Below are 25,829 nucleotides of genomic sequence, written 5' to 3' on the forward strand. Positions count from 1 at the left end.
TCCTTACCAGAGAGTGAGGCACCACCAGATGTAGTACCTCTGTGGCGACTGAACCCTCAGGGGTGCCACACTCTCCCTTGGCAAAACACAGCACGTCCGCTGGCTGGAACAAAGTAAAAACAGGGTGTTTTAGACATACAAAAATTTTTGAATGCATTCTCATAGAAGATTATAAACAAACTCGTCCCTTTATGAGAGGCACATTTTCTTAAACGTTACCGGTTACTTTTATCAAACACTATAAAACTTTTCCTTCAAGTATATAAAACATTTCTTGTGTAAAACATTTCCAGCCGACTACAGCGCGATCTGCAACCAGGTGTCCATTCTTTTTCAACAGGGTGCAATATCAGCAGCATGAGAGACCCGTCCGAAAACCCTCAACGTAGGCCCTGGGCGTGGCTGCAGGGCATAGATGATCCAGGTCCTGGACCACGTCTTCGGCCACGCCGAACGGGTTTTTGTTCTGAGGTCTATGGTTGTATATGTGGCACCCCAGGGGTCCGGTTGCCACAGTGGCATTGCCTCCCTCAAAAGAGGTAATGCCATGCCTGGAAGCAAGCAGGGATTCCCTAGTCAGGGATACTAAACATGCAACACTTTCCTGGCTCCAGACCAGCAAGGGGAGTCCCCTCCCCTTGGCAACTGGGATCTGGGGGCGGGGTTAGTTAGTCTTAGTGTGAGGAGTTGAGTTTAGGACGTGGAGGAGACAAGAGCTAGGGACTGGAGCTGAGGTAGCTCGTCCTAGCAAGAGAAACACAGAGGACCGGACACCGGAGTGCGAGGCTGTGGGGCACTGAAGGCCCAGCCGCAGAAACTGGAGGGCAGGAGATTGCAGGTCTCCTGACCCCATCAGACGCCCGGAGGCTCTGCAGCACAGAGGGACCAGCACCACTACGTGGGAGCAACGCATGAGTAAGGCCCGAGCTGCCTGCTATATGGGTGAGCACAGAACGTTGCACTCAGTGACGTGGGCTATAGCACAGCTACAAGCAGCAAAGCCAAAGAGTATAGTGAGAAGGGGAGGCCTACAACTTCACCTGGCAAGGAGGACTCTATGTTTGCTTCCAGGCTGACTGGACTCTTACCTCTAGCCAGTACCCCAGTCCAGGCTTGCCTAATTGTCATCAGTAAAGACCCTGGGACTGCACTATACTGACTCTGTGGTTATTACTGCACTACGACACCCTGCACAACCACCAACATCCACACCCTGCCCTGAAGCTAACTCTTTCTGTGGGGAGTCATAACATCCTTGCTGCAATACCACCAGCTTCAGAGGACTGTTCCGCAGCAGCGGCCCCCCTTTGGCCGCATTCCACAGGTGGCGTAGTCGGACTCTTTAATAAAACCTATTCATATAATTTCCCTTGGATTGACCGCCCTGGGTCACAGACCGGGTCACCGCCACTGTGACTATAATCCCCAGCATCTACCGGCCCAGCACCGGGTACCCCATGGCCCAGGGGGCGCATCATATATATAAAACCAGTAAGGAGCACTTTAAGAAGCACAAACTATTTACAGGTGTAAGTCTTTGGCTGCTCACAGTCCTCAGCCTGTCAGTCTTTATACCCTGATGGGTAACTGGGTGAACGCATAAAACTTGTGCACACTAAACTCTTTTTTTGTACCCTCCCGGGTAACTATATACAGTTCAGGTTCAGTTCCGTTCCATCTACTGCGCTCAGTAGTGGTGCTCCCTCCGGGGAAGTTCCTGTCCACCATAGGCTGGCCCAGCCGGGTCGTCAGCGCTATAGAGTGAGGGATTACTCTGCTTCTCCACCCTGTGGACACTTAGGGCATACCAGCCCCTCTCTCCTTGATGCCTGGTGTAGGATACGTAGTCACCAGGGTATAGGTCCCGATCCGGGTGTCCTTCTTTTAGGTGAGACTCCACGTCTTTCGTATTGATGTACAGGTCCGTCTCGGCCTGGGAATCCCGGATGAACCCCCATCCTGCATCCAGGTTGAACTTCACCACGGTACCTTCAACTCTGGGACTGTGGGTCTGTCTGTCCTTGCGGGCCCGGACTTTCTCCTCCCTGTTCCGATCCTCTAGCCGCTCCCATCGCACCTGCCGGATGTTCCGCTCCTTCTCTAGCTGCGCCAGCTCTCTCCTGCAGTGTTCCACTCTGCGTGCAGCTTTTGCTCTCGTCTCCTGGGAGAACCCCATGAGGTCTCCCCCAGGGTTTTCCCACACAATCTGGTCTTCGTCGCTTCGTGAGACGGTGGAGGGTTCAGGAGAGGGTAGTAGCGGGGGCCTTTGATCCTCCACCTCTGCGGACCAATCCCATGGCCAGCGACCGTACACCCACTTGGGTGTTGAGGGAGGCGGCTCCTTTAAGGGGCCCAGGAGCGGGCCAGTGCTACTGGCGCCCGGAGCTGACGGTTCGGGACTCTGGAGTGCATTTAGGGCGTGCGCGCCCAGGGATGGGTACCTGGGAAGGAGGGCCCGGAACAGGTCCAGGTCCTCCACGCCCGGGGGCGGAGGGCCTTGCAGGGATGTCAGGAGCGGGTCTGCGTCAGTAGCACTTGGGGTTGACGGTTCTGCCAGGGGGCCCAGGAGTAGGACCGCGCCTTCAGCGCCCAGGACAGGGAGACTGCTCCTACCTGCTACCGCGGCTGCTCCTGTGCTGCTTCCTGCCTCCTGGTGCTGGTCTGGCTCCGCCAAGGCTGGGGCGCTGCCTGAACCTTGCAGCGCGGGCTTCCACCTGACCGCCAGCCTCTCCATCATCTCCTTCTTCCAGCCGGCGATACTGGGCCCTCTCCATCCTCTGGCTCAGGTCCTCCATCCCGGCGTAGAGGAACTCTGAATCCTCCCGGGACAGCTGGGAGACCATCTCCTCCAGGGTGAGGGATGCCTCATGTTGCAGCAGGCCGCTGGCAGGGACTCCTGGTGCACTTCCCTCCATGTTGACTGCCGGGTGTGGTCTGTCTAGACTGGTTAAGACCACACCTTGTCTCCACTGTTTTTCTCCTCCTCCTCTCCCCTTTCTGGGGCGGTCCCATGTCTGCTTGCTGTCGGTTACACCTAGGGGCGTCTTCGCCACCCTGATGGACACATCTATGTGTATGGCCACAGCTGCAGGGGGCGGGTTACGCTTTTGGCGCCTCTCTGGGACCCGGCCCACGATGGGAGGATCTGTATTGTTGTCCTTGATCACGCCCATAATGGCGCCCGTTCTTCTGGGGTGGGCGCCGCATTCAGTATTAAACACAGTTCAATTACGGCACACAGTACCCGGTGGCAACGGCTACGAAATCCTGTTCGTGACGCCAGGAAGAGCTGACTCGCCCAGGGGGGGATATGGGGGAAACTCAGTACCCGGGCCTTTACCTTCTGTGGGATGTCACGGCAGTCGGCTCCCGGGCCCGTCCTCTGGGGTCACTCTTTAAAAGGGGGTTTTTGTTAACAGTTTGTCTCGTGACGCCACCTGTGGTTTCTGGTAATGGTGACCAGCGCTGCTGCAGACCTCCGGGGGTGATGGGATGGCAGCTGGGATGTTTCTGCTCCCCACAGGCGGAGGGGGCCCCCGGGGCAGGGTTGATGGAAGGGATGTAGGGCGTTGTAGTCTAGGAGGGACGATGGCGCAGCGGCAATAACCTGACAGAGACAGTGAAGTGCAGTCCTCCGATTTTACTCACAGTTGACAAGTTCCTCAGGTTACACTGCACAGGTTACCGCTTCCCGTGTCGCGCTGCATTCACCAAGCAGGGGTTCAGAAGTCCCTCTGGCAATTCAGGAGTACTTATCGGGACCCCCCCATTTTATATGTTCCTTTCCTCAGCCGACTTCCCGCGCTGGGTCTCTCCCTCCTGCCCTGCGCCTCACAAACTGAGTCCCAAGATGGCGTCCTCGGATCCTTCAGGGTCACCTGGAATTCCTTGATCCTACACGGTTACCTGTCTTGGCTACTCGAATGCGAGTATGGCAACTGCACCATAGAGGTCAGAAGCCTCCGGTTTTCTAGCCGAGACTTGAAGTAACACGACTAGCCCAGGGACCGGTTCCTTTCTTGCGGCCTGGTCCCTCTGACACTTGGCAGATTAGGGTGTACAGGTGGCTTCCTGCTCCTTCCGTACCCCTGGGACCCCTTCAGTTTCCAGAGCCTTCCTCCTCTGCTCCCCTCCTCTTCTCTCCTCTGCTGGGCCTAATTCGCTAGGCCCACTCTGTAGCGGAGCTCCTGCAGAGCCCCTGCTCCTCTCACTAGACTCCAAACTCAGAACTCTCCACAACAACTACCACTTTTCTTCCAAAAATGGCTTCCCTTTTTATACTCCTAACAAATGCTCCCCTAAACTCCTTCCTCCACCCACACCCACTACTTGGTTCCCCCTCACTCTGGTTCCCCCCACTCCAGCCAGGGACAGGGCTCAACAGAACACAGTTCATCTTGCCCTTCCAGCCAGCCCGGAGCAGTGTAGTGTTGGATGCAGGTGTTGGGGTCCTGGTCTGCACCCTTTCCTTACCAGAGAGTGAGGCACCACCAGATGTAGTACCTCTGTGGCGACTGAACCCTCAGGGGCGCCACAGATATGTATGAGTTATACATACTCCCGGCCAGTGGGCGCAGCTTCACCTCCATACAGTTGTATGGCGCGAGGCCACGCCCTCTCATCAGCCACGCCCAAGGGCCGGCCGCATCACTAGACAGGGTGCGGCCTTGCTCAATACAAGTGTATGGAGCAAGGCCACGCCCACTGGCTGGGAGTATGTATAACTCATACATATCCTCTGGTACCGAGTCTGAAATTGGCGAATCTGGGAGGATTCATAAGTCTGCAGTCACACAGAGTGAATGCAGACTTATCGATTTGGACCAGACAATCCCTTTAAAGAGGAGTCAGAGACAGATATGAAAATTTTCCTACCCATTCAAAACCTAACATTGCCCACAGTGGGTAATATCATAGCTGAACACTGGGGATCCGACTGCTGGAATCCCCATCAATCCCGAGATTGGAGCCCTGGAACCCCGAGAGTGGGGCTCTCACTAGCTCTCTATAGCTCAGCTTCCTGGATCCGCTGAAAGTAACATGGGGGAGTGAAAATTTTTTTTTCAGTTTTCTTGGCAGAGAAATATACAGTTGAAGCCGGAAGTTTCCATACTCTATATAAAAAGTCACATATGCATGTTTTTCTTAATATCTGACATGGAATCAGAATAAATCTTTCCCGTTTTAGGTCAATTAGGATTATCATAATTTTTAATATTTGCCAAATGCCAGAATAATGAGAGAGAATGTTTTAAGGCATTTTTATTACTTACTGCAAAGTCAAACGTTTACATACACTAAGATTACCATACCTTTAAATAATTCTGGACTGCCCATATGATGATGTCATGTGTTTGGAAGCTTCTGATTTTGGCAACATCTGAGTTAATTACGGACACACCAGTGGATGTATTTTAATGCACACCTGAAACACACTTCTTCTTTGTGTAGCATCATGGGAAAGTCTAAAGAAATCAGCCAATTACACACAAGTACAAACAAGATGGAAATGTCCAGCCATCATACCGCTCAGGAAGGAGACGGGTTCTGTGTCCCAGAGATGAACGTGCTTTGGTCCGATATGTGCATATCAACCCAAGGACAAAAGCAAAAAACCTTGTGAAAGATGATGGCGGAAGCTGTTAAGATTGTGTCAATAATCACAGTGAAACGAGTACTGTATCAACATGGGCTGAAAGGTCACTCTGCCAGGAAGAAGCCATTACTCCAAAAGAAACATAAAAAAGCCAGATTAATGTTCGCAAATGCACACAGGAACAAAGACCTTAATTTTTGGAGACATGTCTTGTGGTCTGATGAAACTAAAATGTAACTTTTAGGGTAAAATGACCATTGTTACGTTTGGAGGAAAAAGGGAGAAGCTTGGAAGCCTAAGAACACCATCCCAACTGTGAAACACGGGGGTGGCAGCATCATGTTGTGGGGTTGTTTTGCTGCAGGAGGGACTGGTGCATTTCACAAAATAGATGGCATCATCATGAGAAAAGAATAATATGTGGCAATACTGAAGCAACATCTCAAGACATCAGCCAGGAATTTAAAGCTTGGGCGGAAATGAGTCTTCCAAACTGACAATGACCCGAAGCATACTGCCAAAATGGTAACAATGTGGATTAAGGATAACAAAGTCAATGTTTTGGAGTGGCCATCACAAAGCCCTGATCTCAATCCTATTGAAAATTTATGGACAAAGCTGAAAAGGCTGCGAGCAAGACGACCTACAAACCTGGATCAGTTACACCAGTTTTGTCAGGAGGAATGGGCCCAAATTCCGACCAACTATTGTGAGAAGCTTGTGGAAGGATATCCCAAACGTTTGACCCAAGTTATTCCGCTTAAGGGCAATGGTACCAAATACTAGTAAAATATATGTAAACTTTTGACTTTACAGTAAGTAATAAAAATGCCTTAAAACATTCTCTCTGTCTCATTATTCTGGCATTTGATAAATATTAAAAATTATGGTAATCCTAATTGACCTAAAACGGGAAAGGTTTATTCTGATTTCATGTCAGATATTGAGAAAAACATGCATATGTGTCTTTTTATATAGTGTATGTAAACTTCTGGTTTCAACTGTAGAAGTTGTGAAAACTATCCTGACATGATCAGAAACAGAACATAATAAGCCTGAATTTCTAAGACTGACGCCGGCAATGTGTTTGTAAACATTTTCCTCTACTTGAAAAACTAATTAAGAGGAAATGCAGTCTTTCATATGAAAATAAAAGAATCTTTGTTTTGTTCTGCGTTCCGAAACACATCGGTATATTTACATTAATTTACATATCATCTCATTTGCATATCTCTGTAAACTGTTACTCTAATTGCATTTACCGATATAATATACAGGCATAAAAATATCCCTTCATCTGGGCCCATTTACTAGAAGCAAATTTCATATACAAGTGGTTAACAGCAGACAATTAGAGGGTGGATGTTTTCACCTTTCCTACTTTTCCTACTTTTGTACATACACACTCTATATGGAGTATGCAAAGAGAGGAAGCCACATGTTACAAATGAAAGTAGAATGGAACTTAAAGGGGTTTTCCACTACTAGGACAACTCCTTCTTGATCAAAATGTTTGGCCCATATAAAATAAAAAAGCTTAAACTCACTTCCCTTGTCGGCACCATTTGAGGCATGAGCCATGCGTCCAATCAGAACCGGCGTCACTGTCTCCGCCTTCTGTCGAATTGAACATGGAGAAGAAGTCCGGGCTACAGCTGATCTCTGACTTCCTCTTCATGTTCAATTCGCACGAAGGCGGGGAGAGTGACGCCGGTGCTGATTGTTCGCCTGGCTCACGTGTCACAACAGCCAAATGAGGACCCCGGCCCCCGAGTGCTGACACCACTGGAACAGTGCTGGCATGGGAGGTGAGTATAAGCCCCACAAGTGTGGGGTATGACAAGGACTTGTCCAAGTAGTGGACAACTTCTAGGTGTAATTCGATATGAAGATCTTAAGGATAAGTTATCAGAATTAGATCGGTGGGGTCCAACACCTGGCACTTTCACCACTCAACTGGAGTCACGGCAAAATGCTCATAATTCAGTTGAAATAATCTTTTGTGCTGCAGAAAAAATCATTATTCAGTACATCGTCCTGTGGAAATTGGAATTGCGCTGCCGACCCTTTAGCGAGTCTTGCAATATGACTTATGATAATAGGATAATAATCTTCTCTCTGAAGAGGCAAGTTGCATATTAAATTTCCCAGAGGAGCATTGTACGGTGAATAAGCCTCCTTACTTTGACATGCCAGAGCCGGTATGTCACTCTCCACAAGGAGAAACGTTATCCCTTAGACCAAAAAAATAATAATAATCATTTTTCAATTGGGGTCCATAGTGAGAATACAATGCAAGAACAAAGACACCAAGTATATGCATGGCTTCAGTCTCATTTTTTGGGGATGACTTGTTCACCTACAGTGGGTAAGTCATTGGCGGTGTTCACTTTGTGACCTGTTTAAGACTTGCGTCCACTCAGAGGGTGCCTCCAGTGTTTCCCCTGCAGTGGTCATTACCCCTCAAGATCTTCTTCCTCAGCAGATTGAGTCTTACTTAGTTCCACCACTCCTTCTTCAGGCTCCATGACTTCTCTCTCTAGTAGCTCTACACTGTCTACAATCTCTCTAAGACAAGTGGAAATCCCTTGTGGCACCCTCCAGTCCTTTTCTACATCCCCCTCGCACAAACAGAGTGCCAACACACTCAAACATCTGAATGTTCCTGATAATGGCCCATGACCTTACGCAGCCGCTATCATAATGCCTCATGCAATATACAGTGATGCTCACCATAATTGGCACCCCTTCATCTTTTTCATAGACTGTACAATATCTTCAGAAATAAATGGAAATGTACCAAAGTTATATCCTCAGGATTTTTTAATTAGTGGTTCAAGGTAATACAACAATAAACATTGTTTTTCAACTTCCATGTTGCAATTTCAAAAAAGAAACAGAATAACAGCATGTGCAGCAATAAGGCACCCCTAATTAATACTTGGTTGCACAACATCCAAACGTTTCTTGTAGCCATCTATAAGCTTCTTGCACTTCTCTGCTGGAATTTTCTCCCACTCTTCCTTTGCAGTTTGTTCAAACTCTTGAATGTTTTCAGGGTTCTTTTTCCCAATGGAAGATTTCAGCTCACCCCAAAGATTTTCAATGGGTTTGAGGTCATGACTCATTGCTGGCCATTTTAAAACAGTCCATTTTTTCTTTTTCAACCATTCCTGTGTACTTTTGGATGTGTGCTTTGGGTTATTGTCTTGCAGGAGGACCCATGATCTTCGACTCAAACCATGTTTTCTTATACTGGGTAGGACATTTCACTCTAAAATCTCTTGATAATTCTCTGATTTCATGATTCCCATGATACGGTCAAAGCCCCTAGTACCCGATGCAGCAAAGCAACCCCACAGCATTATGGATCCTCCACCAGGCTTAACTGTTGGTAAGGTGTCCTTTTCCTTATAAGGTTCATTGCGCTGTCTGTAAACAAACTGTTGCTTTACATTGCCAAAAAGCTCTTTTTTGCTTTATCTGTCCACAGAACATTTTCCCAGAAGGATTGTGGTTTGTCAAGGTACTCTTTGGCAAATATCCTTTTTATGTCTTTTCTTCAGCAATGGTTTCTTTTTTGGCCTTCGCCCATAAAGTTCTGCTTGGTTTAGTGTGCGGTGTATGGTACTTGTTGAAGCCATGACCCCAGACTGTTCCAGATTGGCCTTCAGGTCTTTAGATGTTTGATGTGGTGTTTTTTCCACCATTCGCACCAACCTTTGAAGACATCTCTTGTCAATTTTCCTCTTACTCCCACGTTAAGGGAGGTTCTTGATGGTTCCATGCTTGGCAAACTTCTTAATAACATTGCGCAGTGTTGAAATTGGGATACCAGTGTCTTTGGAGATGGCCTTTGGAAGTCTTGTGTTTGCTAATAATAGCAGTTCTGATGTCCTCAGACAGCGCCTTTGTCTTCACCACTGTGACAAGGGAGCAGGGCCTTCCCTGTGGCTTTTTAAAATACTAAAATCACCATTCATTGGTTAATTCATGTCACACGGGCACCGACAATCACAGGTGAATCTCTTTTGTGATTGTGAAGACATGGGGTCTTCCTTGGGCATAATACTACTCAGACAACACAGGGTGAGGATAAAACAGTGTGGCAATACTTTATTGAACCACCAAACGGACAATAAACCCATATAACAGTCCCAGCAAATTCCCAAGATTGTACTACATTAACAGTCTCACCCTTCCGCTGGCCTGCCTGGGAATAGAACAGCTGCGACTTTGGGACTTCTGGGCCAACTACCTCAACCAGTGGCCCCCTGTTGTTGGCGCGCCCCCCACAGAGAGGAGGTAGCGACAAGCTTAGGAAGCTGACAGTGCATCGAGGTACAAGGTCAGGAGACCCGAGGGTCCCAACCTGGTCTCTCTGAGAGTTTCCATGGGGCCAGATGACCGGCTGATCCCAATCAGGCTTCTTAGAATGTCTCCATGGGTTCCAGGCGACTAGAGGGTCTTACCTGTCAACCCCAAACAACATATCCATGGGGCCAGGTGACTTCTTCGTCCCAACCTAGTTTCCCCAAATTTATCCATCTGGTGGTCAATGGAGCAGATCTATATCCTTCCAGTCAGTGCCGTGTACCCTTAGGCCAGAATCATGCAGAATCCAAATCTGTGTCTCTCTGGATGAAGCCATGCTACAAAGCTGATGTCCTGAAGAGTCTGCCTGATCTCTGATACTCCTTGTAAAGTCTGCCTGCTATAGAGGCCTTGTTCCTTAAATAGTTCACAATTGTTATTTTAAGCACACATCCACAGGTCAAGGATTAGGGAGGGTATTATTCCACAGGGCTCAAGTCTCATTGTCTGAGCATTTAATCAATTGAAATAGTTGGTATAACAGGGCTCTTGTAAATCAACAACTAGCTGGCTTTAGTATAATATGTAATTAGCATAGTAACAAACATCATTGTTCCCAAACACTGAGTCACTATCCTTCTTGACCAGCCAAAGAAACACATACATTCAAAGTTCAACACAAAGATAACAGTGTATTTCTCGTGGCTTAACAAATCTAGACGTCTGGCTGATTAAGATTAGAAGCTGTGTTGTCACAGTGATTTACTACAGGAGAGTCAAAATGTGTTTCCATACTAAATTAATGTAAAGGGTGTCAATACCAGTGTCACTGCAAGCTTTAGGTTTTTCTGTTTTTCCCTCCCATTGTTTTTAGTTTTAAATTATTGTTTATCATTTGCTCTTTTGTATTTAGCACGAGTGCGCTATAAAAAAAAACTGCTTCACTTGATTCATTTTTTTCAAGAAATATTCCATATTATGAGCTTAAACCTCATGGGTGCCAATAACGATGAGCAGGACTGTATACTGTATATATAACAGTACTGACATATTATGCATACTTGCCATCTGCTCCAAATGTGGCAGGACTCTGAATTTTCCGGTACAGTGCAGGCACATTTTAGCTGTCCTGAAAAGTAAAGGTTATGTAAACCCTATGGAAAAGCAGGCTCTTTCTTTTAAATAGTTTTCATAAATCTGCCTCATTGACTATAATTCTCCAACCATGTGTATGCCAAATGAAGCCAATCCTTGATGGTCCTGATGGTAGAACTAGTGGCTTTGTGAGCAACAGGCACTATGGGTCCAAGCCAGTGCCATCCATCACATTCAGTTGTATCTATGCTCTTTCCTCCTCTATCAATGCCCCATGTTACCTCAGGTACAGTCACGCACAGTGTGGAAAAGACTAAGTGCAAAACAAAGGGATGAGTGGAAGGAAGCCCAGACAATAGGGAAAGGAGGAGTGGAGACCCCTAGGCAGATCTAATTACACCCTGCCTACCCTACCATCCCTATATTGGTTCCACACCAATCGCCGAGCAGGAAACCTAAGTCCTGAATATCCCTAGAACTAGGCCTTAAATAGGTAGGGGGGTTGAGCACTGGACAGTACCCACTATAAACTAAAGACAACAAGAGAGAAAAACAAAGGGGGAAAACTTATCTTGCGCAGACACCAGAAAGATAACACCAAACATCCTCCAAGAGCACCAGAGTGGAAGCTAGTCGACTGCTGTAGCTCCAAGCCTTCGCAAGGGAAAATGTGAATATCAACAGCAACTCCCTGCTGCAGACTGAGAGTTTATAAACACCCAGACCAAGTGTGTCAATCAGAGCAGGAGGAAGGTTGCCGCTGGGTCCAAAAATGAGAAAGATTTAGGAAGACGTCTGCAATGCCAAACGCGGTGACCTTCTGCAGCCAGATGCAGAGCGACTTTCTGTCCCATCTGACACGCCAGTGACATTGTCGTCCCCCCGCTTTCTACGAGTGGCCTCCGGGCACTCAGGACCAGATTTCCCAGGATAAGAGGTGTGGAATGAACTAACCAGCCTGGGGGCATTCACATCTGGTGCTGAAACCCACATCCTCTATTCTGGACCATAACCCTTCCAGTGCACCAAGTATTGTAGGAAACGACGTTGGAGACGAGAATCTACAATCCTCGAAATCTGAAACTCCAGATTACCATCTACCATTATTGGGGGCGGCAGTAGGGGTGATGACTCAAGAGATTCCACATATTTCTTGAGCAGAGACCTGTGAAAGACATTGTGGATCTTAAGGGCCTGAGGCAGCTCTAGACGAAACGCTGCTGCATTTATGACGGTGGTTATTTTATAGGGACCAATAAATTTAGGTCCTAGCTTCCAAGAAGGAACCTTCAACTTGATATTCCTGGTAGACAACCACACAAAGTAATTCACATTCAGGTCCGGACCTGGCAAACGTCTCATGTCAGCCATAGGTTTGTACCTGTCTCCCATAATCTTCAAATTACTCAGAACTCCCCGCCACATCGAGGAAAGCGAAGAAGCAAAATGTTCCTCCTCAGGAACTCCCAAAGCCCCTCCCCCACAAAAAATACCAAACTGTGAATGGTACCGTATGCACCAAAGAACGGTGACCTGCCGGTAGATTCTTGACGATGATTATTAATAGCAAATTCTGCGAGCGGTAAGTAGGATGCCCAATACTCCAGATTTTCGGAGACAAAACACCTGAGGTAAGTCTCCAACTCTATAGCGTCACCTATTCGAAGCAGCAATCCTACAAGTCACAATCAACCCTTTAACGAGTCGTACAATATGACTTAGGATAAAAGACAAATCAGAATCTCAATTTGCAGACACGGTGTTTCGGGCTGTTGGCCCTCGTCAGTGCAAAGTATGAGAACTTAGACATGCCAGAGATGGTATGTCACTCTCCACAAGGAGAAATGTTACCCCTTAGACCTCTACCCCCTTCTGTAAAATCGGGGCAGGGTTCTCATGGTCACCACCACCAGGGAAGCTCCGGGACAAAGCATCAGCCTTGACATTTTTGATCCCTAAACGGAAAGTGACAACAAAATTGAGCCTAGTAAAAAACAGGGACCATTTAGCTTGCTTATGGTTCAGATATTTAGCCGATTGAAGATATGACAGGTTTTTATGGTCAGTGATAACATTAATAGGATGGACAGCCCCCTCCAACCAATGTGCCATTCGTTGAACGCCAATTTAATCACCAAAAGCTCCCTATTACCCACGTCATAATATCTCTCAGAAGAAGATAATTTCTTAGAAAAGAAAGCGCATGGACGCGATTTACCAGGTGACAGACCCTGAGACAACACAGTCCCAACCCACACCTCCGACACATCAACCTCCACAATAAAGGATTGGGAAACATCGGGTAGACTGAGTATAGGTGCCGTGGCAAAACAGCTCTTTAGAGAGGAAAAAGCCTGCAGGGCGGCATCCGACCATTTGGAAATATCAGACTCCTTCATTGTCATGTCAGTGAGAGGTTTCACAATTACTGCGCCACGTGTGGGTTGTTATTTCATTTGGCAGTTAATCATTGCAGGAGTCAGGTACCACACTTTATACCCTCTTTACGCACTGAAAATATAGTACACATTCACACTAAGCGATGTTTCTATATGTTTTCACTTTCTCCAATATAGTCCTTCACTTTCTACTAAACCTCCTAATACCTACACCTAGTAATGAACTGTTCATCTCTCCCTCCATCCTACCCCTCCATCTCACCTCCTCCTCAGAATTGTTCATTCATATTCAATCAAACACAGACAGCCACCTCATGCCCTCTACTGCTCTCACCTGCTAACACTTTCTCTGCTCCTCACTGCTTGCGATATCTCACCAAACCCTGGTTCTCCTCACCACATCCCCACAGTCACTTCTACCTCTTATCCACGACCTACCACAAATTTCCGTAACCTCTAACCTTATACCCATCTGCCCAGCCCCTGCTTTCCCGGTCCCACTAACAGGAGCTTTATGGAACGCTCACTCTATCTGCAACAAACTTTCCTACATCCATGATCTTTTCATTACTAACAAACTCTCCTTTCTCGACATTACAGAAACCTGGCTCACCCCCTCCGACACAGCTTTTCCAGCTGCACTGTCCTATGGTGAATTCCATCTTTCCCACACACCCCGCTCCAGCGGCAAGCATGGCGGAGGAGTTGGAATCCTCCTGTCAGATAACTGCTCCTTCTCCCCAATTCCACTGCCACCCTCTGTTACTTTCCCCTCTTTCGAGGCACACTGTGTGCGCATCTACTCCCCCTCCAACCTCCAACTGGCTGTCATTTACCACCCCCCAGGGCCAGCCACCACTTTCTTCGACCACTTCACCGCCTGGCTGCGTCATTTCCTTTCCGCTGACTTCCCCACTATCATCATGGGCGACTTCAACATCCCCATTGACACTTCCCACTCATCTGTCTCTAAGCTTCTATCCCTCACTTCCTCCTTCAGCCTTGCTCAATGGTCTTCCGCAGCCACTCACAAAGATGGCCACACACTGGACCTCATCTTCACCCGCCTCTGTTCCCTGTCTAACCTCTCCGACTCACCTCTCCCTCTATCTGACCACAACCTACTCACATTCTCTTCCTTCTCCTCCCCAGGTGCACAATCCCCACTCCACAAACTTGCATACCCTCGCAGAAATCTCAAACACCTCAACCTGCACTCACTCTCTGAATTCCTCCTCCCTCTTACAGACATAAGCTCCTTACATGATACAGATGTTGCTGCTGCTTTATATAACACCACAACAGCTGCAGCCTTCAATTCGGTGGTCCCTCTCACACATACCAAAGCTTGCACAATCAACAGGCAACCATGGCACACCAGCCCGACTAAAGAACTGAGGTGGGTCTCCACGGTTGCTGAGCGGATATGAAAAAAGACCCACTCCAACGAGCACTTCATCGCATTCAAACAGTCCCTCGCTACTTTCAAGTCCACACTCACTGCTGCAAAACAAACATACTTCTCATCTCTCATATCCTTCCTGTCACACAACCCTAAACAGCTATTCTACACTTTCAATATCTCCCCTCCGTCCCCCAGCGCATCCTCCCTCTCCTCTCATCTCAGTCGAGGACTTTGCCTCATTCTTCAAGCAGAAGATTGATACCATCAGACAAAGCTTTTGCCTAAAATCCCCACAGCCCCTTCTCATATCTACTCAATCCTCCTCCTCCAAAACCAGCTTCTCCGCCACTACGGAAGATCAACTTTCCTCCTTACTTTCCAAGTCACACCTTGACCCCATCCCGTCCCACCTCATCCCTAACCTTACTACAGTCTTCATCCCAACTCTAACCCACCTCTTCAACCTGCCACTAACAACTGGTGTCTTCCCCTCATGCTTCAAACATGCCTCAATCACACTCATCTTCAAAAAGCCCTCCCTTGACCGATCCTGTCTGACTAGCTATTGCCCCATATCACTTCTCCCTTACGCCTCAAAACTACTGGAACAATTAGTCCATTCTGAACTGTCCACCCACCTCTCCTCCTGCTTCCTCTTTGACCGCTTACAATCTGGCTTCTGACCGTATCACTCCACTGAAACAGCCCTGACTAAAGTCACCAACGACCTACTAACTGTCAAATACAAGCGACACTACTCTGTCCTCCTCCTCCTGGACCTGTCATCTGCCTTTGACACAGTGGACCATTCCCGCTCACTACAGACTCTCTCATCTCTTGTCATCACAGACTTGACCCTATCTTGGATCTCCTCATACTTAACAGACAGGACCTTCAGTGTTTCTCACTCACACACCACCTCCTCACTTCGGCCCCTGTCAGTGTCCCCCAAGGTTCAGTCCTAGGACCTCTGCTCTTCTCAATCTACACCCTCAGCCTGGGACAGCTCATAGAGTCTCACGGCTTTCAGTATCATCTCTATGCTGACGACACACAGATCTACCTCTCTGCACCTGATATCACCTCCTTACTAACTAGAATCCCACAATGTCTGTCCACTATCTCATCCTTCTTCTCTGCTAGATTGGATAAAACTGAATTCATCATCTTTCCCCCATCTCACTCAGCCCCCCATCTGACCTATCCATCAAAATCAATGGCTGTCCACTTTCCCCAGTCCCACAAGCTTGATGCCTTGGGGTAACCTCTCTAACCTCTCCTTCAAACCACATATCCAAGCCCTTTCCACTTCCTGCCGACTCCAACACAAAAACATCTCCTGGATCCGCACATTCCTCAAACATGAATCTGCAAAAACACTAGTGCACGCCCTCATCATCTCCCGCCTCGATTACTGCAACCTCCTGCTCTGTGGCCTCCCCTCTAACACTCTTCCACCTATCCAATCTATCCTAACCTCTGCTGCCCGACTAATCCACCTGTCCCCCCGCTATTCCCCGGCCTCTCCTCTCTGTCAAACGCTTCACTGGCTCCCCATTGCCCAGAGACTCCAGTTCAAAACCCTAACCATGGCATACAAAGCCATCAACAACCTGTCTCCTCCATACATCTGTGACCTAGTCTCCCAGTACATACCTACACGCAACCTCCGATCCTCACAAAATTTCCTTCTCTACTCCCCTCTCATCTCCTCTTCCCACAATCGCATACAAGATTTCTGCCGTGCATTTCCTCTACTCTGGAATTCTCTACCCCAACACATCAGACTCTCGCCTACCGTGGAAACCTTCAAAAGGAACCTGAAGACCCACCTCTTCTGACAAGCCTACAACCTGCAGTAACCATCGCTCCACCACACCGCTGCACGACCAGCTTTACCCTCACCTACTGTATCCTAACCCATCCCTTGTAGATTGTGAGCCCTTGAGGGCAGGGTCCTCTCTCCTTCTGTACCAGCTTGCTGTTGTGTTTTTGTTCAAGATTATTGTAATTGTTTTTGCTATATATACCCCCTTTTTCACATGTAACGTGCCATGGAATAAATGGCGCTATTATAATAAATAATAATAATAATACTGAATAATTTTGAATGAATTTCCGGTAAAAATTAGTAAAGCCCAGAAAATGTTGTAGAGCCTTCAGGTTCTCGGGACGGTCCCAATCAAGGACAGCACGGATCTTCTCCGGACAAAGATGAGGGTGTGATATGTCCCTTCTCTAGACTCCGAAATGAGATCCTTCATGGCTTGTGTCTCAGGGCCAGGAGGATTATACAGTCTGGACTTTAGTAGTTTAGCTCCGGGGGTCATCCAGCAGCATAAAGCCCTTGTGAAATACTTAGGGGACGCTGCAGTACAAATTACCTGCACCGGCCAAAACAGGAGAATTACATGGTGCCCAATGCCCATTGAAATGAATGGACAGCCATGTCAAATTTGGTCATCAACAGTGGACACCACTAATTGAGCATCTCTCTTCTCTGGCTAATAAAGTCTTAGGATCACTCCCTATGATTAATATGTCCTAATCAGGCAACTGGACAAAGATTATCCTAATGGGATTGACTTTTTTGTTAAAAAAAAGTTCCCTAGAAGGTGAAATAATTATATTTCTACAATTTTTCTTTTTTTTTTCCATTGACAGCTTATGATAAAACATTTTTTTCTAATCATATTAATATTATTCCTGTTATTAATAACCAATTTGGCTTTTCCTCCTTTGCGGACGCACATCAAAGGCAATGAGCTTAATAATGAAGTGGCCTTCCAACGAGCACAATTATACTTCAGTCTCTGCGCGGACGGATGTAAGGACAGCGACGCTGGAGAATGACATTTCCGTACACGATCTGGGTTTATCTCCCACCCGGCTAGAGCCGGAGCATTGTGCCATATGCAGGGATGAGCTTATCATACAGTGACATGCCGCCACGCGATTTCATATGGGGAATTTATAACGCGGATAACCCAAGGCCAGATAATCAGTTCTATTAAATTTTACACCAAGAAATCCAGCGCGTTGCAAACTACAAAGAATGTCAAAATAATCCAATGAAAATGTGTGAAATATGGGGTAATATTTATAGCCGCATAATGAAACCCTGTGGGAGCAGATTCTTTAGCTTTGAGTTCATAAAATAAAAAAAATACATACATTAGTTTGCTAAGGAAAGAAGCCATTGTCCTTGTTAAAGTTTTTTCCAAAATGGGTTTAAAGGGGTTGTCCAGGATTAGAAAACAGGGTTCTTTTTACCCCAGGAAACAGCGCCACTCCTGTCTATAGGATGTATCTGGTATTGCAGATCAGTGCCTTTAAAGTGGACAAGAGTGGTGATGTTTCTAAGACACAGCTCATGGAAAGGGTTGGTAGTATCTGGTGGGGTGGATTAAGTTGTACTACCAGAAACAGAGCATGTATAGGAGTTATGTTTTTGGTGCGTCATGTCCCCAAATGCTATCAACCTGCAGGTATAGGGTTAATCTGCAGGCTAATATCATTATATTGGGGACCAGCCTCTGTACTGAAAGTGCGGCTACCTGGAGAAAATCAAGTTTATTACTTCCGGCGAGCCTGCAGCTTTCAGTCATAGGATCGTGCTGGCTGTACGCACATCCTGGTATTTTGATTGACAGTTAGCTCTGCAGTACATCAATGCAGAGCGAGCAGTCAATCAAAGCCCCGGGCCGTATAGTGCATACAGCCATCATGCACTGTGTACTGAACGGTGACTGTAGCTACTCCGGCGACTCTCAGGAGCTCATTTTCTTCTGGTAGCCGCACTTTCAGTATGACGGCCAGACAGCAATGTAATGCTATTAACCTGCAGATTAACCCTATATCTGCAGCTTAATAGCGTTTGGACATGTGCCACCCCAGCTGTCTGCAGCGGCCTCGGTGCTGGTGCACGGCGGTCTGAGTGCTGGTCAGGTCCAACTGGGGGCGCACGCCAGTCTTTGTCAATTGTGGGGTTAATAATAAAAAAATGAAAAGGTTCATGATGACAGCTGGGATGTTTGGCCTGGTATAGCCAGGCACTGATGAAGATCCCTGGGAGTTAGGCGGTGATGAACAGTGCCAGATGATTAACCCTTCCCAACGAGGGCTGGCTCCCAGGAGAGTTGGAGCATAAATGGTGCAGCAGAGAATAATCAGCGTTAGACGGGGTAATAATCAGTTTGCACCTTTTGCTGAAGTTCTGCAAACAGTTCCAGAAGATTCCATACAACTCACACACAGGGTTTTGGTCGGACCTGCACGGTGAGGGTTCAGTTTTTCTGCTGTGATGTAGTATAGCCTTCCTGCTGCTAATCATATCTCTGGTAAAAGACTCCTTGGACCTCAGGGATCCAGGATAGACAGGTACTGGATCCGTGATCCCTTCCAGCGAACTGGCAGCTCGAATCTAGTGGAAAATACTTACTTTCTTTTGCAGCAGTGTCCCTGATTCTATGCGCTGCTGAGCTCCTGAGCAAAGCACTTTACTGCTCATTATATTAAGACTGAGCAGTCTCCCAGTTTCACAACGGACTTTGGAAGTCTCTGTGGCTCTAGGGACTGATACCCAGCCTCATGCAGCTTGTCTTTGAAGACAGTACACTGCTCCTCTTCATCCAGACCTCCATGTTGCTACTTCTTCTCATACTGTATTTTCACTGCTCAGAAGCACCTCCTCCCCATTGAGGGATCATGCACACCTCTTGGTTCAGACAAAAGTGCACAATCCTCCAGTAAGGGACGGGTACAATGTGTGCATGCAGTTTTCCAGCAGAGAAACCAGCCCTCTCCATAGCTGGCAATACATATAAAAGTATATCACACATGCAGACATTTTGTGGTGCTACAGACATGGGCGCCACAGAGACATGACAGGTTCCATTTATAGAGGTATCCCCATCTCAGACACTTACAGGACAGCATATGGCCATAAATGACTGATAGATGTGGGTTCCACCTCTTGGACCAGCTCGAGAACTGACCTGGTTATGTGGTCACTGTGAACAGAGAGGTGGCTGCATATGTGCTGCTCTCTCTATTCACGTCTATGAGAGTTCTGAAAATAGCCGTGCACCCTCGTTGGGGTTTTTCATAACTCCTATATACAGTAAGTGAATGGAGAGAGCTGTGTATGGTCTGAAACCTTTCCGTTCCCAGTGGCCAGAACCCCCTGGTCTTCAGATCGGCACAAGTCCCAGAAGTGAGGCCAGCAACTATTAGATTGAGGTGTATTCTGTAGAAATGCAAATACCCCTGTAACTGTAAGAACAGACACAAAGTTGTGAAATTGAAAGACATTACCCACAATATTACACCATTAGCAGATACCGGATTACAATGTATTGATAGTTTGTGTTTATTATATAAAATGTAACAGTAATTTGGATTGAGATTGCCCATTATGGAGATGTCTTTCACATTGTACGCTGGAAGCCCAATGGCTCGGAGACTAGGAGGCATTACTGGAGTATCCGCTCACCATATAGTACCCAGAAAAGAAAACACTACTAAAAGTAGAGTGTATGCTAAGTAACTTAAAGGGGTTGTCCACTACTAGGACAACCTCTTCTTGAACTAAATGTTTGGCCCCGATAAAATAAAAAAAATTATACTCACTCCCATGCCGGCACCGTTCCAGCGGTGTCAGCACTCGCGGTCCCGGGGCTTCCGTGCTCTTGCTGTGACACGTGACGCCAGCACCCAATCATCGATGGCGTCAGTCCTCACCTTTGTAAGGATTGAACATGAAGAGGAAGTCAGAGATCAGCTGCAGCCCGGACTTCCTTTTCATGTTCAATCTATACAAAGGCGGGGACAGTGATGCCAGCACTGAGTGTGTACCAGGCACTACGTGTGCTGCATGAGAGCCCCGGGAGCGTGAGTGCTGACACTGCTGGAATGGCGCCAGCATGGGAAGTGAGTATAGGTTTTTTATTTTATCGGGGTCCAAAATTTTAGTTCAAGAAGGGGTTGTCCTAGTAAAGGACATCCCCTTTAAATGGGTTTTTTCATCTTCTTAAAACAGGAGAGCATTCCTGTGGAATGCCCTGCTGAAGATTGGCTGTTCAGACCAGTGTCATCATTGCGCTACTGACCTGAACTGTGTACTCTCGGATGCTTTAAGTAGATGCAGCTTTACCTTTGCAGCATGGGAGAAGCACAGGGACACTGAAACGATCTGGCCAGTTGCAGAGCAGCGCTTGTGTGACACCCCAGGGGTCTGGTTGCCACAGTGATAGAGATATTACGTCTGAGAGCAGGTGGGAGGTCTCTTGGTCAGGGATCCTATGCATGCCACACCTCCTGCCCAGTCCTGGGAGGGGAAGAACTTCCCCTATATAAACCTAGGGCTGAGGCAGGGTGAGTGAGTAGAGAAGTAGAGACAGAGAAGAGCAGCAGATATAGGAGAAGAACATCAGGAGCTCTGTGGGAGCAGTGCTATAAGGAGTCAGGGGCTGGCAGCTGCAGAGCTCGCCCTGACTGGGAAGCTATCACCGGACCCGGAGTCCGAGGCTGTGGGGACTAACTCCTACCCAGCAGCAGAAACCGACCGGCAGGGGATTTCAGGTCCTCTGGCCAAGAAACCCGAAGGCACGGTCACACGCGTGGGACCAGCACCGCCGTCGTGGAGCGGACGCCACTAGAAGGCCCCGAGTCACCGGCCATACGGGTGAGCACCACACGGTACACTCAGGGACGTGGGCTACTTATACCCGCCTCTAGCAAGGTAGCCAGAAGAGTACAGTCAGTTTGGGAGGCCTACAACTCCGCCTGGCCAGGGGAGATCCCATCTGCTCAAGGACTGACCAGGCCCCGATCGCTAGCCAGTACTCCGGGAGGGTCTATCTTTATCACCAGTAAAGACCCTGAACTACACCGCATCGTCTCTGAGTGATTCCTGCTACCCCCATCATCCACGTCGGCTGCCCTGAGGCCATACCCCTCCCGTTGGGGGTGATACTATCACGCTGCACAATCCTACCACCGGCCTCAGCGGTCTGCCCTGCAGCGGCAGCTCCTTCGCTGCATTCAACGGGTGGCGTAGTCGTCCAACATCTACCGCTAATACAACGCCACTTAGTCTGACTCCCTGGGCACGGACCGGGTCACCGCCACGAGACTACAACCCTCAACAGATCCGGCTCCGGGTAAGCTCCTGCATGCGCAACGCTGTGCGACACAGGCCCAGGGGTGCGTCAACTTTTGGCGTAGTCGGCAGGATCTCGTGCCCGCAACCACCGGGTACTGCGTGCCTGAAAAAGACTGTTCAAACTTACCAGTGGTGAAGATTCCCGCCATCCGTGGAGGTTTCCCGCCATCCGGCGCCATCTTCTACCTTCTTCCCGCCATCCGCGAAGTTTTCCCGCCATCCGGCGCCATCTTCTGCCTTCTTCCCGCCATCCGTGGAGTTTTCCCGCCGTTGGACGCCATCTTGAAGACGCCGCGCGGGAAGAAGAGGGGCGTGGACTCCGAAAGCGCGCGAGAACTGAAGCCCCGCCTCACGTCCGGACGTTGCGTAAGGTCCTGGAAGGAGCCCAGCAGACGCCGACGTCACAGGAGCGCGACGGAAGGTCCTCAACCCTGACGATCCACTGCGGAGCCGCGGCCTACGGAAGAGGATCATCGCAAGGTAGGCCACGGTCCACTAGGGGGGAGGAAGATGTCGGATACGGAGGAGAGCTTCACTGCCTCAACCCCCGCCAGCGCCACCGCTGCTGCAGTCATGCCTTTCACCATGCCCACTGAACCCAGTTGCGGGCAATGGCCTTACAGGACCCTCATCTGGGATTTGCACAGTTCAAGGACAGAGCCATCCGGGTGCTCCGAGAACCGGCACCAGGTGGCGTTGTGACTCACAGGCGCCCCACTACCACTTACCACCAGGAGGCGGCACCCTTGTCGGCGGGGCCTGTGGGATCTGATGCGCAGGCTTTGAACAATGACCCGGCTCCAGACCTGCACCATCAGGTCCAAGAGCTAGCTAAAAGCGTTGCCGCGCTAACCCGAACTGTGCAGTCTTTACAGGTTTCCACTCCAGGGAAGATCCAGCTGGCATCCGGACCGGAGGACATCCCGTGGCGTCGACCAAGGAGGACCCCACCGGCCAGAGGAAGACCCAGCGACCGATACAACGAGGACGGACAACCCATCTGCCGCCGCTGCAATCAACCCGGACATATGGCAAGGTACTGTCCTTTAAACTGGCACAACCTGGGGTAGAGGGCCAAACCCCAGGAAAAAGATCATCAGGCCCATCGAACTGGCGCGACAAATATGTGGGAGGACGTCCAGTCTTGCCTGTGGTACTGGATGGCATCCCTATGAGTGCCCTACTGGACACCGGGTCACAGGTTACCACTATCCCGTACGTGCTCTTCAAGCAGTACTGGAATGACTCGGATATCACCCGCTACCCTGACGACGATTTGAGTATCATCGCCAGCAATGGTCAGCCCGTGCCACAGATTGGATTTAAAGAGGTGACCATTAAAATCGGTAGAGTCGAATTGGCGGCCCAGGGACTGATCATTGTAGACATTGACAAGCACGAGAGTCACCCAAAGATAACTCTAGGAACTAATGTAATTGAAAATTGTCTTGCAGAGGTGATTTTCCTTTTACAGCAGGTTGCCAAGAACGCCAGCTCCGGCCAGCAGCGAGTGCTCCAGAAAGAGATCCGGGCACTGATGCGACGGCAACAGATAGAACTCTCCGGTGGTGAGATTGGTAGCGTAAGAATGTGTGACCCTTTTCCTATTGCCATGCCCCCAAAAAGTGAAATGATGATTTGGTGCCGGGCAGCTATTGGTCTGAGAGGTAGAGATTACCAGGCAATGGTAGAACCAGTTTACTCAGACAGTAGGCCCACCATTTTGACAGCACGGGGGGTGGTCAATGTGCGCCATGGGAGGGTGCCCGTTCGCATAATAAATATCGGGAAGAGGGAAGTGTACCTGCCCCGGTATGCCACGCTAGCCAAATTGTATACCATCAATCAAAATTCCATACAGTCTGTAGAACCCTTGCCTCCATCTTCCCCGGAGGAAGGTAACGGCTCTAAGGAAACAATGGAGGACTGGTGTCAGCAACTACATTTGGGTACTGACTCCACTCCCTCACACCAGAGACAGGGAGTCTATCGGGTGGTTCAAGAGTACGAGAGAGTGTTTAGTAAACACCCGTTAGACTTCGGGCGAGTCAAGGGGGTAGAACACCACATCCCTACGGGAGACCATCTTCCCATAAAAGAGAGGTATCGACCCGTACCCCCTGCACACTACCAACACGCCAAGGGGATGCTTAGGGACATGAAGGAGGCTGGGGTGATCAGGGATAGCTGTAGCCCCTGGGCAGCTCCACTAGTCTTAGTCAAAAAGAAAGACAACACCATGAGGATGTGTGTAGATTACCGGAAAATCAACCGTATCACACACAAGGATGCGTACCCCTTACCAAGGATAGAGGAGTCTTTGGCTGCTTTAAGATCTGCTAACTTCTTCTCTACCTTGGATCTCACTAGCGGGTACTGGCAGGTTCCTGTAGCAGAGGCGGACCGGGAGAAGACCGCATTCACCACCCCGATGGGACTTAGCGAGTTTACCTGCATGCCGTTCGGACTCTGTAACGCACCAGGAACCTTTCAACGATTAATGGAGTGCTGTCTGGGCCACAGAAACTTCGAGACGGTCCTGTTGTACCTGGACGATGTCATCGTATATTCCAAGACTTATGAGGACCACCTGAAACACCTGGCGGAAGTGTTCGAAGCTCTGGCAAACTACGGCCTAAAGGTAAAACCCTCCAAGTGTCACCTCCTAAAACCAAAGGTGCAGTACCTGGGACACGTGGTGAGCGCCGACGGAGTGGCTCCCGACCCTGATAAGATCACCGCAATTAAGGAATGGCCAAGTCCCTCCAGTGTAAAGGAAGTGCGGCAGTTCCTCGGGTTGGTAGGCTATTACCGCAGATTCATCCCCGGTTTCACCAAAAAGGCAGCTCCTATGCAGGACCTCCTGATAGGCCAGTCCCGGAAGGCCAAGAACCAGAAGCCGCCCTTCAAATGGGAGAAGTTAGAAGAAGAGTCCTTCCGCCAGCTGAAGATGGCCCTCACGGGGGATGAAATCCTGGCGTACCCTGATTACAGCCAGCCCTTTATCCTCTACACCGACGCAAGTAACATCGGGCTGGGAGCCATACTGTCCCAGATCCAGCAGGGGAAAGAACGAGTAATCGCTTACGCCAGTCGAAAACTGCGACCCACCGAAAGAAACCCTGAGAATTACAGCTCATTTAAGCTAGAGTTCCTGGCAGTGGTGTGGGCAGTCACCGAACGCTTTAAGCACTACCTCGCTTCTTCCCGGTTCACCGTGTACACGGATAACAACCCGTTGACACACCTGGACACGGCAAGACTCGGTGCCCTAGAGCAGAGATGGATGGTCCGCCTGTCCAACTACGAGTTCACAATCAAATACCGGGCAGGACGCTCCAATACCAACGCGGACGCCCTGTCCAGGATGCCAAACCTACCGGACGTAGGAGAAGATCCAGAGGGACTGGAAGAAGTCGAACTCCCCGCGTTCCACCGTCATGGGACTATCCAGTATTCCCATCGGGTAAGGAGTAAGCAAGCCGCTACGTTTAACCCCTTGCCTCACTACAACTGGGAGGAAACGCAAGACAGTGACCCTGCCGTCCGACTGGTGAAGGAGATGCTGACTCGGCCAGAGGCTCGCCTTGACCCAGACGCTCCGGAGGAAGCCAAACAACTGTGGGCTGAGAAGAGTCGACTGTTCCTTTACAAGGGGAAGTTGTGCCGCAGAATGGTTAACTCCCGGACGCATGAACTAATCTGGCAAGTAGTGGTGCCACGAAGAGACGCAGCCATGGTGATGGAGGCATACCACGACGGGGCTGGACACTTCGGATGGAAGAAGCTGGAGTTCCTGCTGCGCGGGCGGTTCCACTGGGTAGGCATGAGGGGAACCATCGAGAGGTGGTGCAG

Source organism: Phyllobates terribilis, unplaced genomic scaffold, assembly GCF_046119375.1.
Source record: "Phyllobates terribilis strain yellow unplaced genomic scaffold, ASM4611937v1 Scaffold_9__5_contigs__length_417890890, whole genome shotgun sequence".
Lineage (NCBI taxonomy): Eukaryota > Metazoa > Chordata > Amphibia > Anura > Dendrobatidae > Phyllobates > Phyllobates terribilis.